We start from the raw sequence: 13,830 nt of genomic DNA on the forward strand, positions 1-13,830 counted from the left end.
TACAATAATTATTTTTAAGAGAATTCTCTTGTTTCTAAGTTCACATTGAAAATTAAGTTACTACATGGGAATTATAAACACGAGACAGTATTGCACCTACTAGGATGAAATACCAGTATAACTGCTGTACAACTGATGGCCTCTAAAGCACTCCAATAAAACTGTCATCCGTAGTAGAAACATATTTTTAAAATGTAATATAAAATATATACTTTCATATAAAACTACTTAAAATAGATTTTAATTAATGCTTAGACTTACACGTTGGTCCTGTTTACTTGCCTATAAAAAAGGAATACATCAAAAAACATAATTGGGTCAGTTTCTTCCTAAGCAAAAATTTTATGTCATAGAATTCCAGGTTAAAGAAAGCTTACAGAAGTTAGAATGCCTAGGGACAGAGGAGTGGTTGTTAAAAGCAAACAAACAATAAACTACAAGTGAAAAATAGATTTTTAATGGACCAACATTTCAAAATTGTACCAATATTATGATTTAGAAGTCAAATGCTTTTAATTCTTGCCTCACTATTTATTTTTCTATAAAGAACTTTTAGTTCCTCCAAAATACTGGCTTTTATTATCTTGGAAGACTTGCATGAAAAAGAATAACTCCTACAAGTTTTTCCAGTTCACACTAATCTAACAGGTTGTAATTTTTCTTTTAGAAAAGACATTACTGAGTCGCCAAGCGATTTTCGCCATTAGAGTTCCACTCTTCTTTCAGCTTCATTTACTTCAACCCGATATTTTTCCACAAGAGCCACATTTTCCCGAGACAATAAAATTTCTAATGTTAAGGAACTATCATTATGTCTAATTCTCACCATGAGGGGATTACCTGTTCAATTTATACACTTGGTATTTGAATCCTGTATCTACCACAACTTTTTCTTTTCCAAAATCTGCAATTTCGCAGAGAAAGATCTTGCATTTAGAGGTTTTGTTAGAGGTTAAACACAGTGGGTATCACAAGCACATATCTGTTTCCCCGCTGGTGATAATCCAGGATTACGTAACCTTTAGTGGGTGATAAATTCAAGTACAAACCAGCCAGAACAAATATGTGTAGGTTATTAGCAGAATGGGTAAACATCTGCAATCAGGCAATTATTGAGATAAAAGTGAGTTTATTATGGCATTCACTTATCTCTAGAAATCTTCATCAATTGTAAAGTAAACTGACCAAGAAAAAATAACAGGGGTGTAATTCCATAAAGAGGTACACTTCAAAATAATTAGTATTATCCCCATAGTGAATATTATTTTTCAAATGTTAAATGTGTTAAATACTCTTTAAAACACAAAATACAAATTCTTAACCAGGGAACTGTAGTTCAACAGTAACAAACAATAACAAAAAGTCTTTAAATCAAGTGAAAATTTGCTAAACACAAATTTCAAGGATTTTAATAAGAAAAAAGCTATGGAATTAAACACAAAACAATAACAACATCAGTGCAGATTAACAGCCATGATCTCAAGAATTTATTGATATTTATAATGCTGTTTTCAAAGACGGACTGTCTGTTGGTGCATGTCAATGAGAAATGTAACAGGACAACTAAAAGAACAAGAACAGACTATTTTAGAAACCAAGAATCCCCTAAATCTCAGTTTATTTCTAATCAGATGGAAAGAAACTAGATTAAGTCTGTGTTTTTAAACTATGTTATAGGACCAAGCATATACAGCACCGTGGTATATCCGCAGTGTATTCCAACCAATAGAAAAATAAATGACTGAAACTTTAATTTTTGTTTATCCTAAAGATGAGTGTTCTTGTCATTGAAATTATTTTTGGAAGGTTTTTTCCCCTTCATGGCTTGATGCTTTACAAGATTTTGCTTAATGGAAGAATTTAATTATTGAATTAGAGTACATGTTTTTCCATCTGTTATCACTATTTTTCCATTTCAGCAACAATCCAGATTTTAAGAAAGCATCTGTCCATTAAGAATTTATAACATCATGGAATTATTTAAGTCATGATTTTGTCTGTGATATTAATAAATAATAAGAATGTACACATATAATAAAGTGGTATTTAATTAAATTTGGTCACCACTGTTCATGTGTCCAAGTTTGGTCAGTCCTGGAAACGATCGGTTATCTGACATGTGGCTTTATTTATACTATGTAGTCCACTAAAATTCTGACTGTCCTCACCAGTCAATTGAGAGTATTGGATAAACACTGAGTTGATTGAATTTCAGCCAAATGTAAATAAATTAGAAAACTTGTGCACTTATATATATTTATTTATAAATGAATGAACTGTTCTCTTTACATTTTGAAATACTGATTCTAGGTTTCAGATGCCCATGAACTTCCTTCAGGGCCCTGAAAGATGGACTCTACTGTAACCAGATCTGGGGGCTACAGAGCTGTGCCTTATGGTTTCTATCCTGGGCCTTCCTGTATTTTGGGATTAAAAAAAATGTTTGGTAGCTGTGGCCATAGTATTCTTTCTGTTTGGCTTTTTGCTTTTTTCTGGATGTGTTATTTCCTCCTTGGGGAGAGGCAGCACGGTGTGCTGGTTAAGAACACAAACTCTGTACCCGAGACCTCACAGTTTCACGTTAGTTTTTGGGTTTGTATGTGTATTCCTCCTGATTGAACATAATCAATAAGCTCTGGCCTCCTAATTGATAATTATTTTATTTGTTCTCCCTGAATCAGCTTTATTATCCATGGAATCCACAGACTGTTCTAATTTGTGTTTCCTGACCTCTTCCTTTCTATAGGCACACTCTACTCTTTTTTTACTACATTTCTTTCAACTGTAGCCATCTTGCCACTTGTGTAACTAGGACAAGATACTTCATCTTTGTAGGTGACCACAGATGCCTCATCTACAAGGGCTTCATAATAAGCCTGTTTCAGTGAGTTTTTGTTAACTAAATGAATTAAAATGAGGGAGGAAAAAAAGCTTAACATGCTTATGGGATGTGGAACACACAGGCGCAGTGTGAAAGAGTCGGTGAGGCGGCTGTTCCAGAGGTTGTCTCCCCAAGAAACATCCTAAGTGTTTTGCCAGATTTAGACAGATGATCTAAGTTCCTGTAATCAGTGTAGTCCTAAATAAAACACAGAAAAAGTTGCTGTACTTTTTCCACTTTTTATTCAAATGCTATCTTATGTTGAAAGTCATTAAGCCTAAAATCAAATAAACTAGGTCTCATGCTCCACAAGTTTCACTTTTTAAGACTGGAAATATCTCTGAGTGACTTCGGTGACACTACCAATCTTTCAGTGGGGAACAACACTGTGCCAAATTTCCAGGTAGTCTCATTTTCTTTTTTTTTTTAAATAAATAATTTTTATTGTAATTCTATTGCAGTTATCCTTGTAGTGCTCCTTTACAAGACCATGCTGTTCCATGGCTGTGTCAAGGTACAGGGTAATGTTTTAAAACTGAAAGTGACAGTAAATAGGAGAAATATAAGGCATTTCACCAAATGGATTTTTTCCCTAAAATAATGGAATGCTTCACAGATTTGCATGTCATCCTTGCACAGGGGCCATGCTAATCTTCTCTGTATCGTTCCAATTGTAGAGTATGTGCCGCTGAAATGAGCACCAAAGGGGTTTTTAAAGAGCTGGTTCTGACTAGATTTCTGGAAAACTCAGTTAAGAAAAATATTCTAAGTAGGAAAAAAGTGAGTCATCTCTTATTCTTGTCATGATACTACTCCAATTTTAACAACTGAAAATATTGTTATTTTTAATAGTTTTTTAAACTCAAGGAAAGCAAGTTAATGATATTTAATTCTCGAGTCCACATATACATCATTAATTTGGTGGCAATTACAAGCAGTGGGGACATTAGGAAGGGTTTTTACCTATCACTGACTTTCAAGTATTCGGCTATATTTATGCCTAATAGTAGGGGAAAAAAGCTACTAAGTACTCTTTCTATGAAATAATACTTAAATGATTTAATAAATAGATTAAATGAATTAAATGCTATCATTTCCTCAGTAAAAATATATAAGCTTATTTGTTGTATGAGGCATATGTGGAAATGGATGTGTTAATTCCTAACTGAGCAACTATTAAAAAAAAATATGAACAACTCAGACATGTTAGAACACATTCATTTAAAACTCAGTTAAGAAAAAGTATTTTCTGGAATATAATTCTAACAAAGGCAGCAAGCTTATTTTTAAATTTCGCCTAGTTTTCCTTATTCTATCATTTCCTTATCTTTCTTTAAGCAGATATTTCAGAATTATTTATTTATTTATTTATTCTAAAAAAATCAATAAAGTATTTACTAAATGTGCTATATTAAAAGGATGAATAAATAACATCAAAAATACAACTTTTTACTTGTGTTCAATTATATTGGGACAATAAAGAAATGGAAGGCATGAAACTTGGTCTGAAGAATTTTACAGAATACTTGAGAGGGCATACATACACAAAATATTAAAAAAAATATTGGCTTCCTGCCATGAGAGTGTTACCCTGTCCATTCTGAAACTTTTGAGTACCAGTCAAGAAAGTGGGTTTAAGGCTTACGTCCCCCATAAATATTTTCTATGGGCAGTTCATTTTATTGCCTGTTTACCATCTGCTAAATTTTTTAACAGAAGCTGGAGAGTATATAATTTTCTAAAAATATATGTCAAATTATAAATACTTCACATTTACTTTTAGTAATGTTTTTATTTTGAAATTTCAAATTATATTAAGGTATGAGATTGTTTTGTGTATTCAAAGGGATTATCTATTTAAATCTTCGAGGACTTGTAATAAATTATCTCAAATTTCCATTTCAGAGCTAATATTCATTTAATTAAAGACTTCTCTTATGGAGATAAATGGTTGTCATAGTGATAGAAACCATCAATTTTATTTATTTCTAAGAATAAAACTAGGGGTCATGGTTACCTAAACTGATTTGAATCATAGCATCCATAAAGTCTTTGTATATTTTGTCCATTTACATAGATTCCTGCTTCCAAATGTGCACAATAATGTCACACGTTTTTGTTTCTTCAGCATTTGACAAATACCTAATTAAATTAGACAAAGATGTTTTGCTAACATGTTACATATGACATATAAACTGAGTGATCATGGGAAATTAATGCAGGTGTTTAGAAAACAGAAAATAGCTGCTAATCATCATAACCTGTGATTCATTAGTAATCATAACTTCAAATTTAGGTTAATTTTCATCAATTAAAAATGATGAATGTTTGTTTTATATATTTGAATTGCTAAAAAGACCAATCAGGGTTGTCAATCAACTCTTTTCCTTCACCTTGACAAAACATACAAAATTGAAAAGCATGTTCATAATGTGTTGAGTTATTAAATTGATTTTTACTAGGGAAGTTTTATAAAATCACATAATTTCAAGTTACATTTCCTTATAGATCTACTTCATTAAATTTCTAGAACTCTTCTTACCTTCTATATTTCCTTTGTAATGTATTTTAAATTAAAATTTTTGATGTTCTTAATACATTTAAAATGTGAGATCTGTTATTAATCACGTCACAAATTGAACTACATGTTTCTAAAGGACACTTGAACTATATTATGATGATTTGATACTTTACATGGAGATTTCACATGTTAGAGAGGAAAAATTGTGACTAATCCTATAAAACAGACAACTTTATAACCTAAGATATTTTATTCAGTCCTAATTAGCAGGTATTTATTAAGTACCTCCTATGTGATGGTTGTTCTAAAATTTAAAAGTTCATTCTTGAAAACTGGTAGAAAGACAAGATTACATCATTATGAAATAATTAAAGAATAATATGTAATTTTATAGTAAAGGAATATAAATACAATTCCATTAAGAGTCTTAAGTTATACTTGGGATATAATATATCCCAAGTCCTTGGGAATAAGGACTAGATAGGGCTTCCAACTGCTTACCTGCTACTAATTTGACCTTTCATCAATAATACACTGACCTTTGACCATAGACTCACTCTTGCCTCTGGACATGGGAAATGTAGATGACTAAAAGGGTTTCGGGGGGAGGGGGGCAGGTCTAGCCTAGAGGACCCTTAACATTTCAAATGTCTTAGAACTAGAGATAAGAATAAAATCAAACTCTATTCTGTTTCCTACAGATGTTTCCTGGGAAGTGGTAAGAAGCCAAACATATGGGACTAGTATCACCCTTTCCTTCTGTTTCATAAATAAGTAATTTTCCTCTCAGCAGTGCTAAGTCACCCTGACCACCTTTGACCTGCCCTTGCCAAAACTAAGACCAAGCAAAGACCAGTGTGACTGAGCTCACACATTGGTTTCAGATGTGTTCTGTAGAGCTCCAGGGTACAAGAGAAGAGTTAGTGTAGTATTACAATAAGCTTTACCTTTATTATTATTATTATCATCATTATTATTATTATTATTATTATTACCTTGGAGGCCCATGTGAGGCTTCTTTCTTTCTCTCTGTGTGTGTATGTGTGTGTTCGGGGGTTAGGAGTGGGGGCTAGATAGATTCTGCTGCTTAAAACTTCTTTAGGAGTCCTACTGATAGTCTTACAGGAAATCTGTAATTATGAAAACAAAGGTTGGATGACATTGTTAAAGAAGACTTAGCAAAGGGAAGGGTCTTGCAGTGTTAATAAAATTTGCAGTAAACTGAAAATAAGAGAAAGGGATCTTTACGTAGAAAGGTGGAAATGAACCAGAGTAAGTGGACTGCAAAAAATAAATAAATAAAAGGATCGATTAGAAGGTATACATGAAAGAGCAGGAGATAAATTATAATAGAAAGGCGACACTAGATTATGAAGAGACTTGCACTTCAGTATGAGATGTTTTATGAAGAAGGAGAACAATCCCAGCAATGAGAGATGAGTCTGACAGTTTTATGGGGAATCCCATGATGTAGAAAAGTTGAAAGCAAGGTTGCTTTCAATTACAGATCCACTGCAATAATCCAGTCATAGGACAATGAGGTCTAGTATTATGATGATGACAGTGGGAAAAGATAAAAAGGTCCAGAGAGAACATTCTTATACTCCTATGCAACTATTATAAATTAAACAGTAAATGAAGTCACTCATTTGTGCCCCAACTCAATAAATATTAAATGCCTGCAATAGTCCTACAATATTCCATTGGGTAAGACTCTAAATATGTAACAGAACAACTTAGACATAACCGATCCTCTCGTGAAGCAAGCGTGTGATGAGGGACACTGAACTAAATGATACTAAAGTACTAGCAAGAAAGGCATAGATTTTCTTTCTCCTTTGCTCACTGTTATACTCCTAGTGCCTAGGGTAATACCTGGGCACTATATACGACAAGGTCTGTCCAGAAAGTATCCAGCCATGTAATACAAAAAGTAAAGACATTTATTGAAGAAGATATAACATACAAGAAACATTGTACACAAGACAATGACTCCTCAGTCCCCTACAAAGTAGGCAACTTGGGACCTTACACAGTTCTCCCAATTGCCATCAGCTGCCCCGTCGTATTTTCCTGAATCTCATCGGTAGTCTAAAATTGATTCCATTTCAAAGGTGATTTTAGTTTTGGGAAAAGCCAGAAGTTACCTGGGTGATTTGAAGTTTCACCAAAATACTCTGCATGAGATGTGATGCATGAGTGGGCATATTGTTGTGATGAAGCTGCCAATCACCAGTTGCGCATAGCTGCACAGCCTTCTGAATCATCTGAATAGCTTCTGCAGAGGAATGTTCAAGTTAAAGCAAAATTTGATGCAGACTCACTGCTCTACTTGTTCAGTCATTTTGAGTGTGATGACCACACAGTACACATACTCACTCAATAGTGTCTACCAGCCCCACTGACTAGTACAGTGAAGTCATCATTTTTCTTGCATGCACATTCCAGTCCACTCTCCTTGGCTGCCAGGCTACATCGATGTTGTGCAAACCATTCTCATTATATTAACAATGGATGGACTTTTTCCAGACAGACCTTGTACTTGTTAAATGAATGAATGAGCAATGCAGTGGGCATGACGGACTTGGTGAACTTACCTGGAGGATGTGGTACTTAAGCCGAAACCTAAAGACTGAAAAGGAGTTAGTCACTAAATGGTGGGGACAGGAACGGGGTGACTGCGCACAGCAGAAGACTCAACTTGTGACATTTAAAATGTGAAAGACCTGTAAACTTGGAGACTAGGTAAGAAATGAAAAGAGATGGCACTGTAAAGATTAACAAAGGCCAGAGAATGAGAATTTTATCATCCAAGTTAGAAGTTTGAACTTCACCCAAAAAGGAGCCATTACAAGGATTCAGGCAAGAAGAAATAGTCTATGTCACCTCTGGGAAGTCACTGTGTCTATCTCAGCCTAAGGTTCCTAATGTGGAGAATGAGGACAACAGCAGCTACCAGGCCAGTGACTGTGGAGATTAAATCTGATAAAGTTGCAGTCACTGGCCCAGGTTAGTAACTCAAGATAAGGGAAGTTCCCTATCGCTATGATACCGAGGCTCTCTTCAGCTTCTCTTGAATGGAGCTGCCTCCCTTTATAAATGATTACAATAATATTACAAAGTTAAAATATCATTAGCATCAGCCTGGATAAAGAGTTTAGTGTATCTTATAACAATATTCTGCCTTCTTTTTTCAATGCCAGGTAATGGGGACCTGATGGTCCTAGCAGCAGAGTGAAAACAGGCGGCATTGCTTTCTTACCTCTTTTCACATGCATGACTAAGTCAGAAAAAAATGACTGCAGAAAATTTAAAAAGAAATTACATGTGACTAAATTATATAGAAATTAGTATTTTGGTATCGAGTAGAATATTTTTATTAGCACAGTTTAAAACTGCCATCATTTATAGAGTCCCTTAATTGAAATTCATTATTAAAGTAGCTAAATATTCAGAGGTTTCTAAATTATTAATTGATGCACACGATGCTTCCACTGTTTGTAAATATAATGTAGTTAAAATGAAGCGTGAGTTTCAATGTTTATCTTAAAACCCAGAGAATCAGAATCCATAACAGCCTCAAAGACAGCACGGAAGTTTAAATGCTTGTTAGAACGCCGGTGCAATGGTGTAAGGTTCCAACCACACAGACCGGGGTGTCCAACCTTTCAGCAACTCTGGGCCACACTGGAAGAAGAAGAGTTGTCTCGGGCCACACATTAAATACATTGCAATACGTAATCACACACAAAAAATCTCATTTTATTTTAAATAAATTCACAATTTTGTGTTGGACTGTATTCATAGCCACCCTTGACCCGCAGGCCACAGACTGAACACCCCTGCTAGAGTCTTAAGCTACATGAAAGATCTGCTTCCAAAATTTTTGGAAGTCTTATAATTAACAAAGATTATCAAACATAGTATTTCCCCATATAATGCAGTAGAATATAAGCCCTGGCTTCATACAAAAATGGATCTGGGCTTAAATGACACCTCCCTAACTTTCACTCCCACATCAGCTTCTCTCTGCACATTGGTCTTATTCTCTGCTACTACAGTTACACCTCACACTGATCATCCTCCAAATCCCATCCTGCTGGGATGCTGAAATGAGAGGTGGAGCCACCAACTCCAGCAAAACTGAGCCATGGAACAAGTGTGATGGGCTCCCTGCAGGTAACCTGCTTACCCTAAATCAATCACCGTGTCCACCGACTGGGGGACCTGGCTCAGGCGCACTCCCTCCCCGTTGTCAGTGGGAGTGGTGCAAAGCCAATAATCAAAAGGAGTATTCCTGGCAACCACAAACAGGATTCTGTGCATTTAAAAAAGACTGAAATTCTTGTATTTCTGTTTACCTTGAAGATCATTTCAGTAGCCATTCTAGTGACTTTGCTAAAAGTTTAGGTTCTCATTTGAGCAATGTTGGCAGGACCTGGAAAATTCATTGAAATAGTTTAATATTCACTTTGTCTAATATCTCCACAGAATTTATGACGGATTCATTTATATCGCAGACACAATTCGCCAAAGAATATAACCTTCTATCCTTTAATTTATTTAAAGCCTTTCTTTCTGGCTAAGTCATCACCTCATCATGTCCTGATTCCAATGAAATTGGCTCCCTTTGCACGGACATACTTTTTTCACAAAATACATACACGCATATACAGGTAAACATACACACAATACTTAAAAAAGAAAAAAGCCAAAATGAATCCAGACACTGAGGAGTCTTCTAGCCTAGTGCATGAGCTAAATTAATACATGTGTAATGAACACTCTGAAAGGTCAAGTCTTAGAATGTAAAAATTGTGAATGCCAAGACTCTACTCTTTTCTTACTATATCCTATGATGTCCAAAGTATGGTGAAAACATTTTAAGTACCATGACTCATGTCTCTGAAGATGGCAGCAGTTTTCCTGCAAAGATCAAGTGTTAGAAAGGCATGGAAAACTGGACACGAAGCAACTACATAAAAACCCACTTAGGGGATGATCTAATCTTAAATTGATTCAAATTCCTGTAAGGATTAGAAAATTCTACGTTAAGTACACTTTCCATATTTCTCTTTCCATAGTTGTCATTAACATGGTATTTACAAAAGGCTTTCTGACAGAGATACAAAAGGGATGAATTGTTCAATATTTCAGGCATATTGCTTCTAACTGGCAGTCAAAATGCTCATTTCTCAAAATGATATTTGGGAACTCAAGACTGCTTCCTCTGGAAATGTTGATGGTACAGACACACAGACAATCATAATGAAACTCTGTATACGATGCACCTTTTATTCAGAGTACCTTCCAGCACTTCACAAACGTAACAAACTCATGCTTATCCAGCAGTGAAGTGCTCAAGAGCAGATAATGCCTCTCGGTTTTACAAAGCAAATTCTTAGGTGTTTCAACCAGAAAATAAACACATCTTCATCCTCCAGAGAATTCAAATGCATCTTACATAAACGAAATCTGTTTCCTGGAAATTGTCCAAGCAATCAAAATCTACAATGCTGTGCTTATGAAGACTGTTAAAACTACATTAACACCTCAAAGCTGTTAAGATGTTGTTGTTCCATTCCATGTTTGAGGAAAGGCACTTCGAAGAGTGAACAGGATCCTCAGGGACAACTTTGGGTTTACAGCTCATACCTTGGTAACCTATTTGGTATCACAGGACCTTTAAGGATGTGGGTCCAGATTTTCCCCCCCAGAGAACTGAAATCTTGTTTCCTCCTGTATTAGCCCAAAGATTTGGTATGGGCCATATTACTTTTTCACAAAAAACAGATCTCCCATTCCCCATTGCCATCCTCTGCTTGCTTCTGGGACATACGTTTCCTCTGCTTTGAACTCGTCCAATACTCGATAATGAGTTGAACAATATCCCCCAAAGATATGTTCAAGTCCTAACCACTGGTAGTTATGAATGTAACTTTATTTGGCAATAGAGTCTTTGCAGATATAATCAGGTTCACGTGAAGTCACACTCCATTAGTGTGGGCCCTAATCCAACATGACTGGTGTCCTTATAAGAAGAGGAAAATACAGACACAGAGACACAGAGGCCTTATAAAGACTGAGGCAGAAATGAGAGTCCTGCTGCCACAAGCCAAAGAAGGCCTGAGGCTACTGGAGGTACAACAGGCTGGGAAGAATCCTCCCCTACAGGTTTCAAAGAGAGCATGGCTTTGCCAACACCTTGATTCCAGACTTCCAGCCTCCAGAACTGTGAGACAATACATTTCTGTTGTTTGAAGCAACTCAGTTAGAGGAACTTCATTGTGGGAGCACAAGGAAATGGATATACTAGAGTTATTATTCAATTATTTGAAATCTACTCACACACGTGTGTACATGTGTGCAAACACACAGAAATATTTTTACTTCTTAAACAAGCTCATGCAGTATTTCTAAGCATTTTAAATGCTGAAGTTCAATGAATCCTCAAATAACTTAAGAGGAATACCTAGTATTCACCATCATTTTCCAGACACGGAATTGAGGAAGGTTAAGTAACTTGCCTGAGCAGGTAAATTTCACACCCAGGCAGTCTCCCTCTGAGGCCTATGCCACCCAGGATGCCCTTGGTGTCAGCAACCACATCTCCACCTTGTAGGGAGGATTTCCTACAGCCACAAGGATAGTTATGGCTAACTATCCTTCACAGAAGATGTCTTAGGCCACATACTTCTCCAGTCTGCTCTATTCCAGTGAGAGGCAGGTTATGTGCTCTGAGAGATGACATAAAAATCCTTTACAAAATCAGGATGAGAGGAGCCTGGGTTCCCAGTCATTTCTTTGACAAGGTCCTGGAAGTTTCAGATGACTGTAGTCTGAATGTGTGGCACGTCGCTCCTCAAAGTCCTAATGCAACAGTTCGCTCCAAACTCCGTATTTTTAAAACACACACCAACTAAACTGAATACCCTGAGGGAATATGGTCAACATGATTCTGGGTCATGAAAATACATTTTATAAGAAAAACTGGGGTTCTCTGGTTCAGGAAACAAAATATCAACACGGTAACTATTCTCGAGAATTTGAGAGGCTTCTGTAAGACAGATGAGCTATCAGGCTTATTTTCTGGGTTTTTGAGGGCAGAATAAAGGCAAATGAGTGAAAATTATACGGAAGCCTATTTGTCTACTATATAAGAAAAGATTTGTTTCTAACGAGAAAACCATTCACAGTGGGATGGCAGGCGGGATGAGCTCACCCACACTAGAGATGTTTAAGCCAAGTGTAAAACACTAAGTAATTATTGTTATTTCGTCATATCCTCATGTCCTTTACCAGCTTGGGCAAGTTACTTAACCTTCCTCAATTCCGTGTCTGGAAAATGATGGTGAATACTAGGTGTTCCTCTTAAGTTATTTGAGGATTGAACTTCTCCCTTCTTCTTCACTTAGGACAACCTACGTTGGGTAAACAACTTGAAAGCTGGTTCGAACGGCAACAACTATTATCTAACTATTAGTTTCCTAACACTATGACTTTTCTAAGATATTAGTCTAGTTACTTAATGTTCTCATCTGTAAAACTGAAATAGTAATATTCCAGCTTGCAAGGCTGTCTGAGGATTAAAATGCATAATGCTTTGTGACTGTCACTACCAACTTCCATGACCTTAAAACAACATCATTTATAAGATACACCAGTATGTTAGGTATTACTAAATGAAAGTTAAACAATGACATGTTTTCTTATCACTAAAAGCCTTTATTTTATACTTTATAAGAGAAATATTAATATGTCCTGAAACCTTTCCACTGACTTTGACTCATCAGAATCCTTTTTCACATTAGTCACTGGTGTTTGTCCACAATTATCATCATCTGTGCTATTGAGAGGTTCGTGATGCACTGTTTTTAATGCCATGTTCCAGCATTACCACCAGGATTCTGCTATTGGCCTTTCTTGCCTGGTGCATGACAGGCAAACCTCTGCTTGTGTGTTGGTAAGAAAACATAATGGGCTTCATCAGATTATGGTCATCATTATTTCTCAGTCACATGGCCTTTGTAAAGCACATGGCCTTTGCTTTGTGTGAAAACAGAAAATATCAGACAGTCCTCCAAGAGAGAATTTTTTTTTCTAATATTAAATGTATATGTACTTCACTGTCCTGTTTCTGGGCCTGCCTACCTGGTAACACTTAGTCTCGATGCCCAATGATACTTTTGATGACATTGTGCACAGCAATTAAACCCAACACATGTGGTTCCACTAATGCACATCACTCAGAGAGACCACAGTGCAAACAGCCATGACAGACTCAGTGCGTGTGCACGGTGACAACTACGTCATGACTGCTCTGTGACTACTGTCTGACCAGTGACTGTGAGACCCAGGCAAACTTCAGAGAAATTAGAATATAAAAACGGGGAATTATAGAACTGGTAAAATATGGAATTGTTTGATT

At 36.0% G+C, this 13,830-nt stretch overlaps 1 protein-coding gene and 1 non-coding gene across 4 annotated transcripts in view; both read right to left on the minus strand.

Moving 5' to 3' along the window:
- PPP3CA (protein phosphatase 3 catalytic subunit alpha) overlaps window positions 1–13,830 on the minus strand; it is a 312,138-nt gene that overhangs the window by 85,533 nt on the left and 212,775 nt on the right. The gene's annotated exons all lie outside the window — the stretch shown is intronic.
- LOC123806996 lies at window positions 3,476–3,582 on the minus strand. The gene has a single exon (XR_006783568.1). It is a non-coding gene; the product is annotated as a U6 spliceosomal RNA (small nuclear RNA).

Source organism: Phyllostomus hastatus, unplaced genomic scaffold, assembly GCF_019186645.2.
Source record: "Phyllostomus hastatus isolate PE091 unplaced genomic scaffold, TTU_PhHast_1.1 phas_scaffold_39, whole genome shotgun sequence".
Lineage (NCBI taxonomy): Eukaryota > Metazoa > Chordata > Mammalia > Chiroptera > Phyllostomidae > Phyllostomus > Phyllostomus hastatus.